Genomic DNA, 23,444 nt, shown 5'->3' with positions numbered 1-23,444 from the left:
TGCAAAATAAATGTACAGTACCGATCCAATCTACCATTCTGAATTTTCCCGAAGGTCTAACTCTGTGCCTAAAGAAACATTTATTTGGATCTCCACTTTTCTGCTAATACTGGGTTCCCCAAGGTTCTGTTATGATTATAGATACTTAAAATAGTTCATCCAAAAACAATTTAGTGCCTTTCCAGTTTTGCTGGCATTTACATGCAATAGTAAGCATTTAATAAAAAAAAGAACAAAACACATCCTATCTCTCACAAAACTACAGCCTGTCCTAATTGGAAATAAATCAGGAAAGGGTATGCCCCCTCCCATATGCACATTCCTGACCAATAAAATAATTTTGGATAGATGCCGATTCCATTACAGGGGGTGTTTTTTTTAAAGTAATCATAAATAAAGTTTGCAACTATGCAAAGATGGGGAAATAGCTAGAAGTGCGCTTCCACTTCCAATCTATGTAATATGGGTCCTTGGTGCTCTCTGAGCTTGGTGATTTTCTTGTAGACATTTCATTATCCAGCTAGGTTACATCATCACTGTCATCACTTGTGGGAGTGTTCTTGTTAATTCTTTGATTGTGATCTTGTTGCTTCTTGATGATTGGACTAGGTCAGGGGTGTCAAACTGCTGGCCTGCGGGCAGGTTTCATCATACTGAAGCCATGCCCACCCTATTGCCTGCAATGCAAAATGAGTCATGATACATCGCAACACATCACGTGATGCGGTGAGTTTGACACCCATGGTCTACGTCAGACATGTCAAACACAAGGCCCGGGGGCCGGATCCAACCCGCGAAGTGGTTTCATGCGGCCCATGAAGCCATCCTGGAAAAAGTGCGGGAATGGCCCCCACTGCCTTGGCCCTGGCCCAGAGACCCTCCTTCTGCCAGAGACCCTCAGATCTGTCCCACTCCTGCCCAGGCCCCCATAGGCACCCTTGATGCGAACGATCTAGAGCTGGCCACGCCCACCCAGTAGGCCATGCCCACCCTGGCTATACCCACCCGGCCCCCTGAGGGCAACCACAATGCTGATGCGGCCCTCAATGAAATTGAGTTTGACACCCCTGGTCTAGGTGGTTAATCCTGATGTTAAATCTCTGTTCATCTGAACAACATGTGAATAATCTCAGTGATGATTTAAGGACATAATTTCACCAGGACTGACAGGTGGTGATCATCTGTTTCAGTTCCTGTAAACCAGGGGTCTTCAAACTTGGCCCTTTTATGACTTGTGGACCTCAACTCCCAGAATTCCTTAGCCAGTGTGCCTGGCTGATGAATTCTGGGAGTTGAAATCCACAACTCATCGAAGGTCCAAGTCTGAAGACCCCTGCTGTAAACTCACATATGAATGATCTGAAGATGATCCAGACATCTTGACTTCTCATCTTTGAAAAAATAATAATAATGAAAGTCTTCATCAAAGTAGAAGTCAAGGTGTCTGGATCATCTTCACATCATTCATATGTGAGTTTACAGCAAGGGTCTTCGGACTTGGACCTTTTATGACTTATGGACTTCAACTCCCAAACTTTGTATGTGAGTTTACAGGAGCTGAAACATATGATTTTAGTCTTTGGTGATGTGTCCAAAATATTAAAACTCATCTTCATTATTGGTGTTTCTAGTAAGCACAGTTTTGCTTTATCTGACGTTTAATTATGTGTTCTTCTTGCTGATCCATTTTTTTCCAGCACCGTAATTCAAAGACTTTTTTAAAAAAGAATAAAACCTTTCTGATGATCCATGTTTCATAGCATACAATCATAACAAGATTAGTAACCACAGTTATAGTCTTGCCTTGCATGGAAAATGTACAATTCTAAGATAAAAGTATATTATATAAACTGAAGAAAGTTATGGGGAAAAAAAGCAGAGAATATCTGAAAAGGGGTCAAAGAAATAAGGAAGACAGCAAAATTATCATATACTAATATATGAATGCAAAATATACATGAGAGATTTACAATTTTGTAACAGTCTAACTGGAATTAACTGGGACACCAAGGAACAAAGATTATTTTCTTACAAGTACTTATAAAATGTTCAAGTCCTGAGGTCCTGATTCATTCAACATTGTTTCTAGTTTAAAAACTGGATTTTTAATTCAAGTCCAGGACCATCAAAACTTCAAATGTACATTGTTCCTCCTCTTTTTTCTTTAATCTCCATTGGCATAAGAAGACCACAGTATATGTTGATGAGTTTGAACAGCTAAATGACAAAATGGGTAGTTGAACCAAAATATTTTCTAGTGACCCAGACAGATAAGGAATCATTCTTTTGTGAATAAATACTCCAAAACTGGGACAATGAGCTTCAAATGTTATAGAGCAAGGATCTTCAAACTTGGCCCTTTTATGACTTGTGGACTTCAACTCCCAGAATTCCTCAGCCAGTGTGCCGCATCATGTCACATGACATTATGCGTTTGACACCCCTGCTCCAAAAGAATGCAAATGACCAACTGTCTGCAAGGAATATAAATCCTTATATCTCCCACCATCCAGTCACAGCTGAAGAAACTTCTTGGTTGAGAAGTGAAACGTCTTCAAAGAAAAGCAAGAAAGTCCAGTTGGCTCTTGAAAAAGCACCTTTGAGTCATCTATGGACTGTTTACTCAAGGATTATTCTCTATCTAATACTTTCATGTGTAAGGTGTGTAATCCTATGTAATCAAGCTTAACCCTTAGTGGCTTTATGGACATAATTTTGTATAGTTTCTGGTAGTAATTCAGAAGCTGTTCTACTTGCCTTAGATTTGATCTCCAAATGTGGTCTCTCCCCTACATTTCCTGTGTATATTCCATCCTTCTTCCAAGTGGTGTCTTGGCCTAGAAGTGGAGCTTTCCCCTCATAATCAGGAGGCTGTGAGTTAGATACTAGTGGTAGATATTTCTCTGTCTGGGCAAAATAAGTAATTAATCTGCTGCAAACTCCATGTAGGCATCAGGAAGGGAATCTGGCCAGGAAATGCTCAGCTCCATTCAGTCACCACAACTCCATCCCAATGCAAGGAATTACAGGGTCATTAAAAATAATAATAAAAAACCCCATCCTTTCCTGTCTAAGTCCAGACAGGGTCAGGCATTGTAAACAATTGACCAAACAAACAAAAATGTCAATGTCAATGTAAGTAGAGAAGTTACACACCCAATTTATCAGATATTTTTTTTTGAGATGGAGAAAATCTATTTTACCATAAAGGTAAAGGTAAAGGTTCCCCCGCACATGCGTGCTAGTCGTTTCCGACTCTAGGGGCCAGTGCTCATCTCCGTTTCAAAGCCGAAGAGCCAGCGCTTGTCTGAGGACGTCTCCATGGTCATGTGGCTGGCATGACTGGACGCCAAAGGCGCACGGAACGCTGTTACCTTCCCACCGTAGTGGTCCCTATTTTTCTACTTGCATTTTTACATGGTTTCGAACTGCTAGGTTGGCAGAAGCTGGGACGAGTAGCAGGCGCTCACTCTGCTACGTGGCACTCGGGATTCGACCCGCCAAACTGCTGACCTTCTGATCGACAAGCTCAGCATTTTAACCCACTGAGCCACCGCGTCCCTATTTTACCATAATGATCACCTATAATCACTGAGTGATTTAGAGTGATGTAGAAATGAAATGCCATATAGCATAACAAAACCAAGACATGGAGAACAGTCATAGTACAATCAGTGAAAATTGTCTTGTTTCTCTCTTTGGTGTGCAAAAGGGGAGAGGAACAGAAAAAATTACACATTTTTTTCTTTCTGAGCCAGTCCCTATTCTTTCTTTCTTTCTTTCTTTCTTTCTTTCTTTCTTTCTTTCTTTCTTTCTTTCTTTCTTTCTTTCTTTCCTTTCTTTCTTTCTCTTTCTTTCTTTCTTTCCTTTCTTTCTTTCTTTTTATTTCTTTCTTTCTTTCTTTCTTTCTTTCTTTCTTTCTTTCTTTTCTTTCTTTCTCTCTCTCTCTCTCTCTCTCTCTCTTTCTTTTTCTCTCTCCTTCCTCTTATCCTCCTCTTTCTCTTTCTCCTTCCCCCCACCTCTCTCTCGCTCTGTCTCATACACACACAGCTTGCATTAAGAGGTCAAAATATAAACGATACCTGACATTGTAATGATACCACACAATATTATTTAATTGCATCATGTATTTATAGAAGAAAATTAGACAATTACAATTTATCCCTTATGTTTGTCTTCCTCTTTTTTTGTCAATCTTTTCACTGTTAGCCGGTGGGTAAAAATGAGTTAGGACATTAAGATGAAGCAGCATTTAGCAATAACATTACACACATTAGGCAAAGTAAATAAAATGGAGCACAGTTATTTGCAGGCATGCAATAGAGTATATTGACAAAGCAGATAACACAACTGTAATCAGCCATAAATAGTATATTAGTAAATTGATAGCACCAGTGCCCACAAAATGCAAGTGATTCAAGAGAAATTTATGGATTTGAACTATCATATACTGCTGCTTTAAAAAATAATACTTAATAATTTAGCAACACTCTCAAAGGCTTGTCTTTACTTTTATTCTCACTCTTCATGATAAAGTTCTGCAGATGTGAGAGAAAGCTGGAAATGTAGTATTTTTTTATGTACTATACATAATTGTATATGGGTTCAGGGCAAACCGCAGAGCATATAAAATAGTTGAGGAATCTTCAGCAACAGAGGTGAAGCAATGTCATCATCTTAAGTTATTTATTACTTGGTGTTGTAGCAAATGCAGGAAGAAAAGAAAGAAATCCAATAGCTTTGTTGTGTCAACAGCCAAAGATATCTCTAAAATTGTGTTGCAATAGCCCACAGCTGAATTGCTTTTTATTTTAGATTCAATACAGTATTTGTTGACTAAAGATACAAAGAAGATCAGGTTTTAGAGTCATAATTGACATCAACAACCGTAGGCAGAAACAAAAACCAAACCCTTTTCTATTGTGTTAGTTAAATATATATATATATATATTCTAGAATGGGAGACGTTTTGAACGATGATGCTTCCATTTTGACTAATCTTCAAACTTGTTACTGTAAAATATAGTTAATTAGTGGGTAACAGCAGTTGCTTAAAAAAATCAATATCTTATCACACCGTCCTTCTCTGTCACAAAATACTTTTTTAAAAATACACTAAAGCACACTGAGCAATCCCATTAGCTGTGAGTCTATAACTTCCTAATCTCATCAGCAAAGCTAAAATACTTGATTAGCACTATGATTATTGGAATCTAAGTTCCCATTCTATTAAGTTAGATTTAATTCCATCAAAACATACTTACAGCATCTGGCAGGAAGCTCTGCTGAGACAAATTAAACTTTGTTATGAAGGAAGATGAACAAGCTTGCGCTGTCGGTCAATGTTAAAAACTACCCATTTGTCTGGGATAGGAGTATGGAATAATGGTGGCGCTAAATACCTGTGTAACCTCAATGAATTTTAACTTTTTCTTCCTGCTTTGTTTCTCTCTTACGAAGTAGTTGCCTGGAAGTTGTCTATGTTATGAGCAGATAGCATGGCTACTAACGTCTTCTCTTCTTGACAAACATAGAGCCTTGGTGGAGCAGTGGGCTAATGCCTCCTTAAGTAACACCAGCTGCCTGCAATTAGTGCAGGTTTGCATCCCACCAGGCTCAAGGTTGACTCAGCCTTCCATCCTTCCGAGGTAGGTAAAATGAGGACCCAGATTGTTGGGGGCAATTAAGCTGACTTTGTAATAATGCCACTTGGGGTGTGTGTGAAAGCCCTAATAAGCAGGCATATACATAGAAAGAAGGCTACTGCTAAGCTTGTAAGCCGCCCTGAGTCTTCGGAGAAGGGCGGGATATAAATGGAATTAAAAAAATAAATAAAAATAGAAATATTTCTGAATATTTGACCTAACAAGGAATTCAAAGTTCTGTTTGTTTATTTCAGCTTTAATACCCATCCAGAATAGAGAGGTCCAACAACGTTAGGGTTTTTTTTTTTGTTTGTATTTTTTTTAAACTTACATCTTCTCAGTAAAGTATCCATGCAAACATTAAACAATTATCGATAGAAAATTTGCTTAAAAGATTACTTCTCAGGTTTTTGCAGGTGTTTTCCTCCTGCAATAGAGAAGAAGAGAAGATGGCAGGAGTAGCCAAACTAGCAGGAGTAGCCAACACCTCAGAAGACAAATTCAGGATCCAAAAAGATCTTGACAAACTTGAACAATGGGCTCTATCCACCAAAATGAGTTTCAATGTGGAGAAAAGCAAAGTCTTACATTTAAACAGGAAAAATCAAAGGGACAAGTACAGATCAGGTAAGACCTGTCTTAAAAACAGTAGCTGTGAGAGGGACCTTGGAGTCCTAGTGGACGATCACTTGACTATAAGCCAGCAATGTGCAGTAGCAACCAAAAAGGTTAATACAATCCTGGCTTGTATTAACAGAGGCATAGAATCAAGATAATTATTACCACTTTATAAAGCCCTAGTAAGACCACACCTGGAATACTGCAACCAATTTTGGTCACCATATCACAAAAAAAAATGTTGAGAGTTTGGGGGGGGGGGAAAATCAGAGAACAGCAACTAAGATGATCAAAGGTCTGGAGACTAAAACATAACAATTGCTACGGAACTTGGGTTTGGCTAGTCTAAAGAAAAGAAGAAATAGGGGAGACATGATAGCAGTGCTCCAGTATCTGAGGGGCTGCCTGCCACAAGGCAGAGGGAGCCAGGTTGTTCACCAAAGCATCAGAGGGATGGATGAGAAACGATGGTTGGAAACTGATCAAAGAGAGAAGCAACCTGGAATTAAGGAGAAATTTCCTAACAGTGAGGACAATCAACCAGTGGAACAGCTTGCCTCCAGAAATCATGGGTGCTCCATCACTGGAGATTTTTAAGAACAGACTAGAGATTCACCTGTCTGAGACAGTATAGGTTCTCCTGCTTGAGCAGGGGGTTGGACTAGAAGACCTCCAAGGTCCCTTCCAGCTCTATTCTATTCTATTCTATTCTATTCTATTCTATTCTATTCTATTCTATTCTATTCTATTCTATTCTATTCTATTCTATTCTATTCTATTCTATTCTATTCTATTCTATTCTATTCAGATGTAATTGATGCAAGGAAGAGAAGGCTAGGCTTGAGTAGAAGAAAGAGGACTTGGTTTGACTTATTTGAGATGATCGTTATCAGTTCCTTCTGATGACTTCATGGACACATACATATTATTCTCTTGACACGGCTTGTTGACCTTTGCCTCCTTCCAGGACCTCCTTTTCAACTTTCCAATCTAATCTACAGTTTATAATTACCTGATGGTTTCATAAGGTAGGTTTGACCCTGCTTAGGTTCTGTTATATCAGCCAAGGTTGGAAGTTCCTGGTTATTTCTGGACCAAAGAAAGTTAATGTTTATATCACCATCACCACCAACATCGCCATAACCAATTTAGCACTAAAAAGTGATCTCGGAGAAATAATTCAAAACCTGTATTTAATGTCGCTTTGTGTGTAGGCTGGATGACAAATTACAGCTAACCTCAGGCCCCATTAGATATGACACCTCCAGTATTTTTACAAGGAAGTTCCTATCATGAAAAAAATAATAATAGGGAGTGCGCTTCTTATAAGAGTAAAAAGACATATTTCAGACTTTTCCTTGACTTTCTATCTAACAGTCTCTCTCCCATTTGCTCCCCTTATTTTATTTTATTTTTTTATTTTTATTTTTTGCCCAGCAAGGATTCTTTTCTTATAAGAGAAGATAAAAAAAAGCCAGAAAATTGTTTTAGGAAAGGGTTCTGTAGTTTTCATTAGTTCAAACCATCTTTCTTATCCGAATTGGCTCCTGGTTCTCATTTCTACAGCAGCCTTCTGTGTGAGTTGCCCTCTGGAAATTTTGACCTCAGATTCGAAAAAACCAACCACCAATCCTGGATAAATGATTTGGACATTTCCTGTTTAAACCAAGCAGAACAATTACTGCCTTGTCCCCTGAAATCGTCCCCAAATGTCAAGCTATTTATGTCCAGAATCTCACTGAGAAAAGATGAACCTTGGAACATTACTTTTCTTCAAACTGAAGGTACAAATAACTTGACATCTGACCCAGTTTGAAACCAACACAGAGGAACGGCTTAGGAGCTATTCAAGTGCAATTATTATAACAAATCTGGTTTAGAAGCATCCCTACTTCAGACAGGAAGGCGGTGCAGAGAGTGGTAAGGATGGCTGAAAAGATCATTGGCAGTTCCCTCCCCTCCCATCCAGGACATAGCAAAGAAGCGTTGCTTGAGCAGGGTCCGTAAGATTATCTCGGTCACTACTCATCCTCTTCACAACCTGTTTTTCCTTGCTACCTTCTGGGAGGAGGCTTTGTGGTTTCTGAAGCAGAACATCCAGATTCAGTCACAATTTTGTTCCATACAGCAGGGGTCCCCAACCCCCAGTCTGTGGATCAGTACTGGGCCAAGGCATGCTAGCAACTGGTCCACACAACAAGCAAAGCTCCATCTGTGAGATGCAGGCAGCATACAAAACAACACCTCCTCCGGTCCACAGAAAAACCTCTTTGCACGGTACTGGTCCCTGGTGCCCAAAAAGTTGGGGCCTTCTGCCATACAGTATTAACTTTGTGAATCCTCAAGCTTCCTCCTTCTGTTATGTATTCAAGATGGACAGTGATTAATATTTATATGTAAGGCTGTAGGTTTATAAATATGTTGTATATAGCATGTTTAAATGTGTGTTCTGTATGTGTACCATTTTGAGAGCAAGCAACATAATTTCATTTTTAATGTGTGCCAATGTGCTCACAGTAAAAAAAAATGACAATAAAGGTTATCTATCTATTTTACAGGGATGCGGTGGCTCAGTGGGTTAGGATGCTGAGCTTGTCGATCAGAAGGTTGGCAGTTTGGCGGGTCGAATCCCGAGTGCCGCATAACAGAGTGAGCACCTGTTACTCATCCCAGCTTCTGCCAACCTAGCAGTTCGAAAGCACGTAAAAATGCAAGAAAAATAGGGACCACTACGGTGGGAAGGTAACAGCGTTCTGTGCGCCTTTGGCGTCTAGTCATGCCGGCCACATGACCACGGAGACATCCTCGGACAAGCGCTGGCTCTTTGGCTTTGAAACGGAAACGACTAGCACGCATGTGCGGGGGAACGTTTACCTTTACCTTTACTATCTATTCTACAAGGCGATCAAACCGGTCAGTCCTAGAGGAGATCAACCCTAACTGCTCTTTAGAAGGCCAGATCCTGAAGCTGAAACTCAAATACTTTGGCCACCTAATGAGAAGGAAGGACTCACTGGAGAAGAACCTAATGCTGGGAAAGATTGAGGGCAAGAGAAGAAGGGGACGACAGAGAATGAGGTGGCTGGATGGAGTCACTGAAGCAGCAGGCGTGAGCTTAAATTGACTCCAGAAGATGGTTAAGGACAGGAACGCCTGGAGGAACATTGTCCATAGGGTCGCAATGAGTCAGACACGACTTTGCAGCTAACAACAACAATCTATTCTACCTTTTGGCGCACAGGAGCTTTTTTTGATTGGTGGTACTAAATAATATCTAGGAATGTGAACATGTGAATGCATTCTTTTAAATGCCTTTTTGTGCATCTGATTGTAATCCCTGATATACTTATAGACATCTAATTGTGCTCCTTGAATACACGTATGCAATTTAGATATTCTGATATATTGTAATCACTTAGAACAATGCTGGATAAGCGTGAAGCCTCATCGTTGTATGCAATCTGTTAATTTCAATATGGAGTCAAGGTTTTTCTTTGAAAGTGTTAAACAAACTTTTCCTTGGGTGAGAAACCATGATTACCTCTCAGGAGTCTTCAAACTTGGCAACGTTAAGACTGGCTGAGGAATTCTGGGACTTGAAGTCCACAAGTCTTAACATTGCCAAGTTTGAAGACCACCGTCTTAAGTCATAAGTTGCAACCTTGATTACTCTACTACTTACAGCCACTACCTTTAGTGGCTTCGACTTATTTAACCTTCTCAGTCTTGCATCTTTCCTTCTTCTTCTTCTTCTTCTTCTTCTTTTTTTTTTTTACTGCTAAGCTGGTTTTTGGCCATTTTTGCTGCTGAACGATGGTTTTGCACTTTTATTTGCAGCAGAAGGTCCCAGTTATTATTATTTTTTTAATATTCTGTGGGCTTCTAACATCTTCAGAGCTTTCCAACTTTATTCTATCTAGAACTTTGTTCTATCTTTTTCCCCCCTCTGGACAAACTTTGGGGAACATAGAGTTGCATAAGGAAGACATCTGTCAGCTTATGAGGATAGTTGAGATGAAAAGCAGAGTCTAACAATAAATGCACATTAAAAGTCGCTATCTTAAGAAGGTTAAAATAATAATAATAATAAAACAACTTCAAGGAACCCCCTAAAGGCTCAAACTAGTTTGCGCTGACACATTTTAATGTTGTGATACAGAGGGGCCTTTAATGATACAAGAGGCATTATGGAACCTCAGGGGACCAGTGAATCATGACTTTTTATTCTTGCCATCAAATGTTGCATAATAAGAGTAACTATTCTGTACAATGTAATAATATCCATACTGGACTTGAGCGAAAAAATCCAGAAGCAATGTTTTTTTATTATTATTAACAAAATCTGCAAGCTTTCAAATGTCTTGGGATATCAAAGGGTTAAAAGGATGGCTTCTTTCATTGTTAGAGATAGGTTTAGGTTAGGGTAGGCAACCTTGGCTCTTTTAGGACTCGTGGACCAACTCCCAGAATTCCTGAGCCAGCCATGCTGACTCAGGAATTCTGGGAGTTGAAGTCCACGAGTCCTAAAAGAGCCAAGGTTGCCTACCCCTGGTTTTGGGTCTTCCGTTTCTCCAAGACCTAAAATTGCCTGATATGAGTATCTCTCTTCATTTAATTCCCAGAAACATATTTGCAAGTTAGGTAGGTCCGACAGGCTGATCCAAAGACAGTTTCCATGGCTGAGAGTGGTTTTGAACTTAGGACACTGCATTTGACCCAGGCAGGGAGAAAGAGTGATTTTACAGCCAAGTGTATGAAGTCACATCCTTCAATGGAATGTTGGAAGTCTAGAGACATATTAGAAGTTTAAGGTTGAAGCTTTTGAGCCCACGTTTTGTGTGCTGTCATGATCCTGTGAATAAATTCTTCACTTTTGTTGCTATAGCCCGACAACATTTGCTAGCTTTTATCTCTGCCATCAGCATGCAAGGAACCCAACTAACACAATCTTTTGACACTGAAGAACATAGCCCACATATTCTTGTGAAATGCCACCGCTGGGAAGCAATTTCTGTTTGAGTGATCTGCTGATTGTCGTTAATGAGTTCATCAAACTTTCTCCTGCAAACTTGCCAGTTGCTGTCACAGGCCATTCACTTTCTTCTTGTTTGCACAAATCAGCTCTGCCTGGGACATTGCATTTATGTTTTTTGACCCAGCAATACACAGTACCCATGACAACACACTCATTGGTATAAACAACTTGCATTTGGTGGTATGTTTCCATTGGAGAATTTCTTAGGCTATCAAAAATTCAAGCACAGTACCTTCCTTAAGGCATACTGATGAAAACTCACCCTAGGCTTCCATTTCATTATGAATAATATACAACCTCTTCTCACAACACCTTCCTGACAACTGAAGTGAAACAAGAAGGCTAGGCTGTGCAGTACTGCCAACTGCTGGCAAATTATAACATTGGAGGCAATACTTTCCATTCAACTCTTAACTGAGGTGGGGATAATGCAAGCTGCTTAAAAGTGTGGATAACAGTTAAAACAAAATGGGGTAGAATTTGTGGTGGGGGGGAGGAATTAGCCTTGTTATTTTTGCTATACAAGTACAAAGTCAATCTCTTGGTGTTTGAGACGATCATAATTGGGTACATACATTGTGCAATATATATGCATGACATACCTTAAGAAAGAGCAGCTGGAGAATATTACTGGAGCTTTAAATGTGAACTTCATTTTATGATAAATATTTGGAGCCTGTTTCCCCTTCCTTGTGATGAATTGTGGTAATTATAGCAAAGACAGTGATCATTCTTGGGTTATTGTTCTTCTCTGAATGTTCTTAGAAGAAAGTTCCATATTGAGTTGGATGCACAGTTCTCACAACAGGGTGATAGAAGCACAATTTTATGCCATGCTGTACTTCACACTGACTTCCCAGCTCAAAATTAGCATAACCTTGCTCAATTTTATCCTCTTATTACTAGTTTGCAAGAAGCACCATTCAGCACTTCCTGTGATAGATATATTTGCAACAGATGTTCCTTCAATGTCTTTAGGGCTGCCTCAGATTTACCATTGTTTCATTCTGTTGCAATTCATTAAAGCTTTGGAAATAAATCAGCAGCAGATGCTAGGATGCAGCACGTAGCTCACTGTCTATTTTACATTGCAGTGGATGTAATAGTAATAGTAATAGTAATAATAATAATAATAATAATAATAATAATAATAATAATAATAATAATAATAATAGGTGAGTAGCTGACAGATTTCCCAGTAACTTGGTCAAATGATGATGATGATGATGATGATGATGGAAGGGACCTTGGAGATCATCTAGTCCAACCCTATACCATTTCAGACAAATGGCTGTCCAGTCTCTTCTTAAAGATCTCCAGTGTTGGAGCATTCACAGCTTCTGGAGGCAGGTTGTTCCACTGATTAATTGTTCTCACTGTCAGGAAATTTCTCCTTAGTTCTAGGTTGCTTCTCTCCTTGATTAGTTTCCATCTGTTGCTTCTTGTTCTGCCCTCAGGTGCTTTGGAGAATAACTTGACTCCCTCTTCTTTGTGGCAGCCCCTGAGATATTGGAACACTGCTATCATGTCTCCCCTCATCCTTCTCCTCATTAAACTAGACATACCCAATTCCAGCAACCGTTCCTTATATGTTTTAGCCTCCAGTCCCTTGATCATCTTTGTTGCTCTTCTCTGCACTCTTTCTAGAGTCTCAACATCTTTTTTTTGCATCGTGGTAACCAAAACTGGATGCAGTATTCCAAGTTTGGCCTTACCGAGGTATTGTAAAGTGGCATTATACTGACTTTGAAATATTGAAACATTTGTAAATATTAACTGGGCAGCTGTTTCAGTTGGTAATAAGGAAAGTATTGCTTGATTGTTCATTTAAATGCAATAAAGCCAAATATAAGTGAATCTGAGGAGGTGAAATGAAGCCCCATGAGAAATGTAACAATCCAAACCTGGAGTTTAAATGCAAACAATGTGTCATTTAGCCTTTTAATGAAACCTTTCTGTGTAATATAAGCCAAGATTGTTTTTCCCCCCACCTGCCAGATATAAAATGAATTGCTTATCATTTTGATTTAGAGAAAATTCATAAGCCTATTTTTTAAAAAATAAAAATTAGAAAGTGTCAGTTCAGGATATTATTTGTAAGGAGAGAGAAAAATATATATAGAGAGACAGGAATCTTCCATTATAAGCTAGTTCATATACATAGAATAATTCCTAAACAGCGTAAATTGCTAACTAACCAAAGATGCAGATAAATGACAAAAAAACCTATTTTGAACATCAATATATACGAATAGTGTATTGCAATATCACTGGAATCTAGTGACAATACATACGTACATAAACACACATATACATGCACACATACATAGATGTTACATGCATGCACACATGCACACGCACACACACACAAAACATGCATATACTTATAATTTTCTCAAGGAAAAAGGAATGTAATGCATTGATCAGGAAAGTGCACCATATATAAAATATCGACAAATATTATTTTGGTCTAAGTCCAGCCTAAGGTAACCCTTTGCCAACTGTGTCCGACCTTAAAAACAGCCAAATTGAACAAACCAGATTGATGTTTGCTTGGGAGACCACTACAAATCCCCAGAACGATTGGATAAACTACCAGAATTGACAGTGCCAAATGTTCTTGACATACCTCTGAAGATGCCAGAAATCAAACTTGACTCAAAGGAGAGATTACTTTACTTTAAGCATTTAAGAACAACAGGAGAATTCTGGAGATCAACATTGTTTCCCCTGACATAATTGCAACTGCTGTTCTCAAGTTATATCAGATCTAGAAAAGATCTGCGTAATAATGAGAAGCATGCAGAATTACTAGATCAAAATTAAACCCACCGACTCCCTTTGATCAACATTTAGGGGCTTTTTGCTTTGATCAACATTTAGGGGCTATCCCTATTTTCCTAATAGGAATAATTGCATCTGGTTTATTAGAGAAAGGAGGAAAAAGTCAAGAGTTTGAGGTGAGAATTTCAAGGCAGAAGAACTGTCCAATGTCTGTAAAAATAGTAAAAAAAAATATTGAAATGTTTATGTCTCCATTCTTAATTTAATGAAATGTGTACTGTGGAACCATTGGTGGAAGTGTCCAGAAAGGAAGAAGCAAGAGCACATATCTTACTCCTCATGAATGAAATCTTGCTGGGAATCTCACAGGTTCACAGTGGTTTGTGATATCTTGCAGAAGAGGGGTGTGATGGCTCAGTGGTTAAAGACCTGAGCTTGTCAGCTGGAAAGCTCATGGCCTGGATTCAAGACTCAAATGCTGCATGATGGTGTGAGCTCCCGTTACTTGCCTCCAGCTCCTGTCCGTCTAGCAGTTCAAAAGCATGCAACTCTGGGTAGATAAATAGGTACCACTTCAGTGTGAGCTCCTGTTACTTGCCCCCAGCTCCTGCCCATCTACAGTAGCAGTTCAAAAACATGCAACTCTGAGTAGATAAATAGGTACCACTTCGGTGTGAGCTCCCGTTACTTGCCCCCAGCTCCTGCCCATCTAGCAGTTCAAAAGCATGCAAATGTGAGTAGATAAATAGGTACCACTTCGGTGTGAGCTCCCGTTAGTTGCCTCCAGCTCCTGTCTATCTACCAGTTCAAAAGCATGCAACAGTGAGTAGATAAATAGGTACCACTTCGGTGGGAAGGTAACAACATTCCATGCACCTCGGCATACAGTCATGACCATTACGCTGGCTCCCTCAACTAAGAAATGGGAAGGAGTACCACACTCTAGACTGGACAAGGAAAACTTTTATCTTTATCTTTATCTCTCACAGAAAATTACTCCAGCATCATGTCAGAAAAAGAAAGAGAGATGTTTTGGACATGATTGGTTGTGATGCTGAATGAACATCAACCAACCTTAAGAAAAGGCAGATTAATTATTGTAGTTTCTAGAGCTAAATTGTGGATCACCATCTGCAAATTCTTTAGGACAATAAAAGTCAAAACAGAGCTCAAGATGAGTCTGTGCAAATTTTGAATTATATGTCTCCAAGCAGAGAAATTATTATGTTGCCTTTAACAGTTGGCCCAGTAGAGCACTAACCCAGAAAATGCCGAAAAATCACTGCATTTTAACAAAAAGGGCCCAGCCCCCAAATTTTGATAGCACCAAATGAGATGTTAAAAAATACCAGGAATTTCAAGATTTGATAGGAGGAACGTCCAGAATACACACAATGGATGGAAAAGTATCCTTTGGAAGGGGATCAAAGTAGATATGCTGAGAGAGAAAAAAAATAATATAGTAGACTGAAAAAACTGAAAATTGTATAGATTTGTCACACTAAGATGTTGTGAAAGCTTTAAGCAGTGAAAAAAACTTGTCTTCCAGGATCTTGAGGTGTCCATCATTGGTGGATCCAAGGAAAAATTGGATAGCTACTTGACTGGGATAGAAACTCTGTCTAGAGCAAGAGGGTGATTGGAAGACCTGCAAGATCCTGTCTAATCCCATGATTCTATGATGGTATGGTCAATCCAGCCCTGTTATTGAAAACTCAGGTTATTCCTTTACGTTGTGGCTAGCTTATCCTTTACCCATATGTTAGTCTATAGGCAACATATTGTACACTGCTCTTTCTTAAGTTGATTTGACATAGCACTTGGTCCCAAGTCTTGGTTCCTAAGTGGAACCTAGAAATCTGACCTCATCACAACCTGTGGTGGTACAGTTGTTAGAAGGCAGTGTTGCAAGCCGACTCTGCCCACTGCCAGGAGTTCGATCCTAACTAGCTCAAGGTTGACTCAGCCTTCCATCCTTCTGAGTTTGGTAAAATGCCCTCGGTAAAATGAGGGCAATATGCTGATTCTGTAAACCGCTTAGAGAGGGATATAAAACACCGTTAAGTAGTATATAAGTCTAACTGCTAACTGCTATTGCTATCATCAATATATGATGTCTTCCAATATGTCTCCGGGTCTAATTCAAGTAGCAATTTTGATCATGTGCTTTGTAAATTGCTAGAGGGATGACTGTATTTGGAAAATGTTTTTCAGGAACTCCATGTGACTACTGATTGAAGAAGCACCTCATGGGCTATGTATTTCTTTGGGGAGGGGGCATGAAACAGTCTTTGTAGAAATGTTTGCTTGGAGCCAATTGAGGCCATTTGTGCAGTCTTTTCTTCGAGATGAAAACCTTTCTATGAATTCAGACCTTCTAAATAATTCATTGTCTGGGTCTTGCTTTTAAGTGTGTGCATAATTGGGACGTACTATGGATGCTGCTGTCATCCTTTATGTTGCTTTTGATTCGACGGTTTTATGTTTTTTTGTATTTTGTATTTAAATTGCTTTTATGTTGGTTTTCTGTAAGACGTCCCGGGAACATTGTTATGGGGATAATATACAAACATTGTAAATAAATAAGAAATGAAGCCTCTCTGCTAGGAACTAAATAACTTAATGCTGCACCAAGGGAATAACTATTCTCCATAATAAAGCTGAGTTTTGCCACCAAAACAAGTAATTTAAGTGGGCAAAATTTTTCTTAGGTTGTGCAGTCCTGCTGAACATAGCCAACTGTGCAAAACACTACAACCCATCATTTAATATTGGAAATTATATTCTATTATTACTCTGGCTCCTGATATTTTAGCAGAGATGGACCACAATAACGCTAATAAGATATAAATACAATTAGATGAATGGATAGATGGATGGACATAGATGGTGGAAGGAAGGAAGGGAGGGAGGGAGGGAGGGAGGAAGGAAGGAAGGAAGGAAGGAAGGAAGGAAGGAAGGAAGGAAGGAAGGAAGGAAGGAAGGAAGGAAGGAATTACTTCCCCCCTCCAAATGTTCAGTCCTGCATTCTGTACATAACCGTATGTTGTGACTCTGTGACAATTGCAGAATGTTGTCTTTCCCCCCTCCCCACATTGTCTCCTTCTTACAAAACCCTGTGCAATATACACATGCACATTGTGATGATTGTGCATGAGACACAAACTTACCTCTTTAATTAGTTAGCCCTAACTAGCAAAACTCGCTGTGACATCTTATAAATGAAGACATTAATTGCAGCACAAACTTTTGATGTAAGCAAGATGCCACTTCATTAATCGTGCAGCTCCATTTGAAACATAGCTTCGACATCGTCTGTTGTTGTTGGTTCCCCCCCCCCCCCTGCCTTTGCTCTGACGGGGCCCATCATGCAGCATGACTAATTTGTGTCATGCCTTCGCTTCCATCTACCAAGCAAAATCTCCATTATCGTTGATCAAACCCTTCACCTATTTATGTTGCCTATGGCTGAGGGTTTCTTGCAACCTCTGCAGTTTCTTGGCTTGCCGGGCAAATCACTCACCCATGTGGAACATGCCTTTGGGGAGACAATGACCAACTCCGTGGGGTGAAACGGGAGAATGTCTGCTTAATAGCCTCTTAGCCATCCAGAACCAAATCTTATTTGTGTATTTCATACGCTACAGGAGGAGACCGCATTTAAAAGTGGCTTTTCTGCACATAGGTAGCCAGCTCTGGAAGCAAATAGATAAGACTTGTAGCAATGAACTTCAAAAACAACAAACTTTCCTTGTTTATGGTGATATACATTGTGGCAGCCGCAGATTTGTTTTAACTTGTTGTGTTCCTGTAATCATATGTGTGTGTGTGTGTGTGTGTGTGTGTGTGTGTGTGTGTGTGTGTGTGTGTGTGTGTTGGGGCGGGGAGGAGAAAGAAAGGAAAGACATGCATATCCTTATCCCAGAATGTTTTTTTTAAAAGAAAACAAAAATAAATACACTGCTTGTATTTTTACTTAGTGTCATCAGTTAAACCTGTCAGTTTTACCCATTCGGGTTTCTTATCTGTATCATATGATAAATTGCACTATAAATTCATGCCACTTGGCATTTAGTGAGCCTAGATAACATTAGATGCTATTTGAGCACACTTCTTTCCTTGTTCTTGTTTTGCTTCGCCAATGTCTGGCTTTATCTTGTCTATTATCATTTTTAAAAAAAAGTTTTGAAATTTAAGTTTTCAAAGTTGCAAAAAGAACAATCACCACTCAACATTCACTAAGAATGTTTACTTTATAGTCCGGAGGTTTTTTCTTTTTTCCCACTTCCCTCTGTCATTGACATTTTTATACTAGATCCCCAAAGGATGCTGCTCAAAATAATTAAAAAAAACAAAAAAATCTGTCCGAAGCTAATCTGAATCAGTGGCTAATTAACTCCTCCAGGTCAAAAGAGGGGGATGGGTGGGTGTTTATCGATTTTTTCATTTGCTTAGCATTCATTTTGTTTCCTTCTCTCTCTCTCTTTTTCCCCCCAAACGGTGTCTTTGTTTTTAAAGGCAGAAAAATGCAAACTGTACATTTACAGTCCAGGAGCTTTAGAAGACATGGATTGTCTTTTGGCCTGATGTGATTTATTTATTGATTTTTATTTTAATTCCATTTATATCCTGCCCTTCTCCGAAGACTCAGGGCGGCTTACAAGCTTAGCAGTAGCCTTCGTTCTATGTATATGCCTGCTTATTAGGGCTTTCGCCCCCCCCCAAAGCGGCATTATTACAAAGTCAGCTTAATTGCCCCCAACAATCTGGGTCCTCATTTTACCTACCTCGGAAGGATGGAAGGCTGAGTCAACCTTGAGCCTGGTGGGATGCGAACCTGCACTAATTGCAGGAAGCTGGTGTTACTTCAGGAGGCATTAGCCCACTGCTCCACCAAGGCTCCACCAAGAACATATTGTAATTAATTAGATGTAATCCTCACACTTCTTCCATTTATGTTTTCCAAAGGGATGAGACAGCTATAAATGAGTATATCTAAATCCTATATAATAGTAACAGCACTTAGACTTATACACTGCCCCATAATGCTTCACAGCCCTCTCTAAGTCATGTAAAGAGTCGTTAAGGGCTGTGGTGTCACAGTGGTTAGTCTGCAATATTGCAAGCTAACTGTGCCCACTGCCAGGAGTTTGATCCTGACCAGCTCAAGGTTGACATAGTATTCCATCCTTCCGAGGTCAGTAAAATGAGGACCCAGATTGTTGGGGTCTAAGTCTAAGTGCTATTGCTATTGCTAGCAGAGTCTGCATATTGCCCCCGAATATCTGGATACTTATTTTACTGACTTCGGAAGGAGAAGAAGAGTCAACTTGAGCCGGTCAGGATTGAACGCACGGCACTGGGCAGATTAACCTACAATACTGCATTCTAACTATTGTGCTACTACAGCCCTTACCACTGAGTGGTCACTCTTAACGTTAGTTAAGTTGACGTTGATGGAACTTCAAATTGCTTGGCTTTATTTACCTGATGCCCTGACTTGTATTTCCTACTAGGCTCTTGTTAGCTTCTCCAGGCTTAAAACAGGCTCACTTTTTCCTCTTAGCCTCTAAGCTTCTTGCTCTCATCATAGTTTACTTAGAAGTTAGGATGACTTCTGGCTTTGAAAGCCAAAGTTCTTCATGTCTGGCCTGGATGTCACTATTTGCTACTGGGCCATCTTCATCATGGGGCTTGGTGAAGGCCACATTACTCTCTGTAGTGACGTTGGATCCCCATGTTGGTGATTCTTCCTCCCCTTATCCCAAGTTGGGGTTGGAGGGAGAAGGAAAGAAACCAGATTCCTAATTAGCAATCAGCCCAGAAATAGTAATTACCAGGATAGTCTAGTGATTAGGACTGTGCTCTGAATAGCCTTGAATAATTCATGACCTGACATTGTTGTTTAGAAGGGAAAGTAAAAAGTTTCTCATGCTAATCTCAGCAGAGAAACTCTTCACAAATGGGGCTGAAATGGAGCACACTTTTGTAAATTATAAAACCCAAGCACTTATTAGAATTATACCAAACTTTGTGTCTTTTATGGCCCCACCAGTTTTTGCTCGTAGGCAAATAACAGTTCTTGCAGACCTTCCAATGTACCAAAGAAAAAGAACAGCCAATGGTCGAAGCACAGAATAGTGAATTTGGAGTGCCGCAATGTAATTTATTAGGTTGAGAGACAAATCGATGCGTACCAGTTCTACTAAGAGGATGCAAGTATCAAATTGTAGTCTAGTAAACAAAAAAAACAACAACGGAAGCTTATATCTTCTGAGAACACCCTTCAAGCAATCTGGATGATATTAAAGACCTCTCTAGCAAGTAGCAAACATTAGAATATCAGATTCGCATTTATCTGAAGCTTAGCTCCGTGATATCAATCACCAGGCAGAATGCTGCCAAATATTTCCCTACGCCAATGTACATATGTATTACAGTTCCATTTTGAGATGGCACTTGAAGGCTTTGAAAGCGGGTAATTCGGGATCAATTTAGGTTAATCAAAATCACACCTAGAAGCATCTCTTGTGGTGAGCTGGCAATCTCCTGCCTCTCCCTTGGAGATGAGATCAAAAGATTCCTAAACCCTCCTGCTGCTGTGGAATTCTTACAGGCTTTGTGTTTATCTGATAAGCCACAGCTCTGTTGTTCTCTTCAACAACAGGAGAAAGGAAAAATGAAGCCAGGACATGTCTCTGCCCTGCTTAGGTCCAAGCAGAAACATGGCCTCAGAGAGGTCGCTGGGTTTTGTCTGAAAGCACCTCTAGATGCGTCTTCAGACCTACAGAGAAGGAAGACATTTTGTTAGCTTCGAAGGAATCTTGAACTGAACATACTTGGAGAGCACGGATTAAAAAAGAACAAGGTTTTTTTTTTTTTGGAAATAAACATGTGTTAGCTTATAGGAAATAGGGATTTTAAGCAGTATATTATCTTTTTACTCTATTCTTTTTTCTTATTCTCATTCTTCTTCTTTCTCATTTTAGTTTTAATTATGCCTTAAGAAAGGTAAAAGTATTCAGCATATTTGAAAGACCAATTGCAACAGAGATATATTGTGGAATGGAAAAGATGGATTGAATATATTCAGAATAAATATGGGACTAAAAAGTTTCATTTAGCATTTGAATAAGTAGTGGGTTTATATGATGTATGATTAGTTATTTGTTATTTTATTAATACTATGACTATGGAGAGTTAAAGTCCGATAGAACTTAATGTTTTATTTTTGTTGTTAGCATATTTTAGCTTATGTTTGTATTATTATACCCTGTATTCAGCTCTGGGAAGTCGGGGAGGGGGGAGGGGAGGGGAGGGGAGGGTTGGGGAGAGGGGAGGGGGAGGAGGGAGTTTATTGTATTTAAAAATTGTAAAACTTTTTAATTAAAAAAAGAAAGGTAAAAGTATTGGTTTGGTTTATATGAGGAAAATATATATATAGATTTAAATATTTAAATGTAGTTAACTCGGAGAAAATCTTATCCAGTAAAAAAAAAATGTTTAGAACACTGTGGGAAAAAAAAAATGTAAGCAAGAACTGTAAACAGGATATATGATGAGACAACCAGAATGACTAGATAGAAAAGGAATATTATATTGCTGTGATTATTATTTCTAGAAATATTAGAAAACTTTTATCCTTAATTGTCATTTATTAAAACAATAGGAACGGTATTAACTTAAGGTTGGTAAAAGAGAACCCTATGGGGAAAAGAGGAAATCATGTAAAGCTGTCATGTGGATTATAGATGACAGAATTTAATTTTTAGTGAATGTCTGTTAAATGTAAACCCAGACAATGCACTGTTTACCGAATATCAAAGTAATAATGTTAAAAAAAAAATAACACACACACACACACATAAAGGAAAATATTTTGTTAGCTTCGAAGGAATCTTGAACTGAACATGCTTGGTGAGCAGGGATTAAAATGCATTAACTAAGGGCACAGATACTACAAAGAACAGTATATATATTCCTTTTTTTCCATTAGTACAGCTACTTGTTTTCACGCTCTGAAGAGGCACCTCTTTATTTTCCAGTGTGCTGATCCTTGGCAGCTTTGGAAAAATGAAAATTTCTAAGTTAATTCCCTAAATTCACTGTTGGATTCATTTCCTACCACTCCTGTTTAATATACAGATATTTTGAGGGCCGGAGAAATGACGGACAAGCAAAAGCAAAGGATGGATTTTTCTGCCATGGTCCATTACTTCACTAAGAAATGGAACAGAAGAGATAATCCGATGTGGTCTTTGAGTATAAATAGAGCCACCTGCTTGAATGAGGTGTTGGGCTAGAAGACCCCCAAAGTTCCTTCCAGTTTGGTTATTCTAGTTACTGTATAGCTCCAGGGTCCCTTTCAACCCTATTATTCTGTGTTCTATGTTCTAGAACCTCTACCATTTTTTTATTACATTTCCAGTGATTTTCTTCATGGTAAAGGTAAAGGTAAAGGTTCTCCCACACATGCGTGCTAGTCGTTTCCAACTCTAGGGGCCAGTGCTCATCTCCGCTTCAAAGCTGAAGAGCCAGCGTTTGTCCGAGGGCATCTCCATGGTCATGTGGCCGGCATGACTAGATGCCACAGGCACACGGAATGCTGTTACCTTCCCACTGGAGTGGTCCCTATTTTTCTACTTGCATTTTTACGTGCTTTCCAACTGCTAGGTTGGCAGAAGCTGGGACGAGTAACAGGCGCTCAGTATTCGACCCGCCAAACTGCCAACCTTCTGATCGACAAGCTCAGACTCCTAACCCACTGAGCCACTGCGTCCCATTCTTCATGGTACTACTATGTATTTTCCTAGCCTGAAAAAAATGATATTTTTTTTTCAAACCCAGTTTGTATACGCCTCTAATTCAGAGTGCCTACACCCCCATGTTTCTGGCTTTAACTAGTCAGTTCACACATGACATTGAATTATTTATTTTATGAGAAATCGAATCATCAGTACTGCAGGTGATACAAAGGCTGATCCACAGATTAAAGTCTGCATTTTCAATGCTAATAATTTTCTAAAACAGATTTTGCTGTTTGGGGCTGTGTTTGTAATGCTTCCTTTTTACATCTCTGGCCTTGGACTAAAATCAACATTATTTATCCCTCCATCCTCATCCTGAAAGAAGATGGTAGAAAATCATATTTATATACAGCTGCCATGAAATTTCATAAGGAGACTTGACGGGAATGAAGAAGACTTGTTAAAGTCTATTTGAGATTCAGCAACAATACAGTCATTCATCCATGTTATCTTCCTGATTGTTACCAGAGAATGTGTAATCTCCTTCCTGACAAAGTTGGGAGAAGATAATTGAAGAATTTTGAGGCATAGCTTTTGAAAATGAAAGATTTTCAA

The sequence above is a fragment of the Vipera ursinii genome (genome assembly GCF_947247035.1).
Source record: "Vipera ursinii genome assembly, chromosome: 4".
Lineage (NCBI taxonomy): Eukaryota > Metazoa > Chordata > Lepidosauria > Squamata > Viperidae > Vipera > Vipera ursinii.
This window is presented reverse-complemented; position numbering follows the sequence as displayed.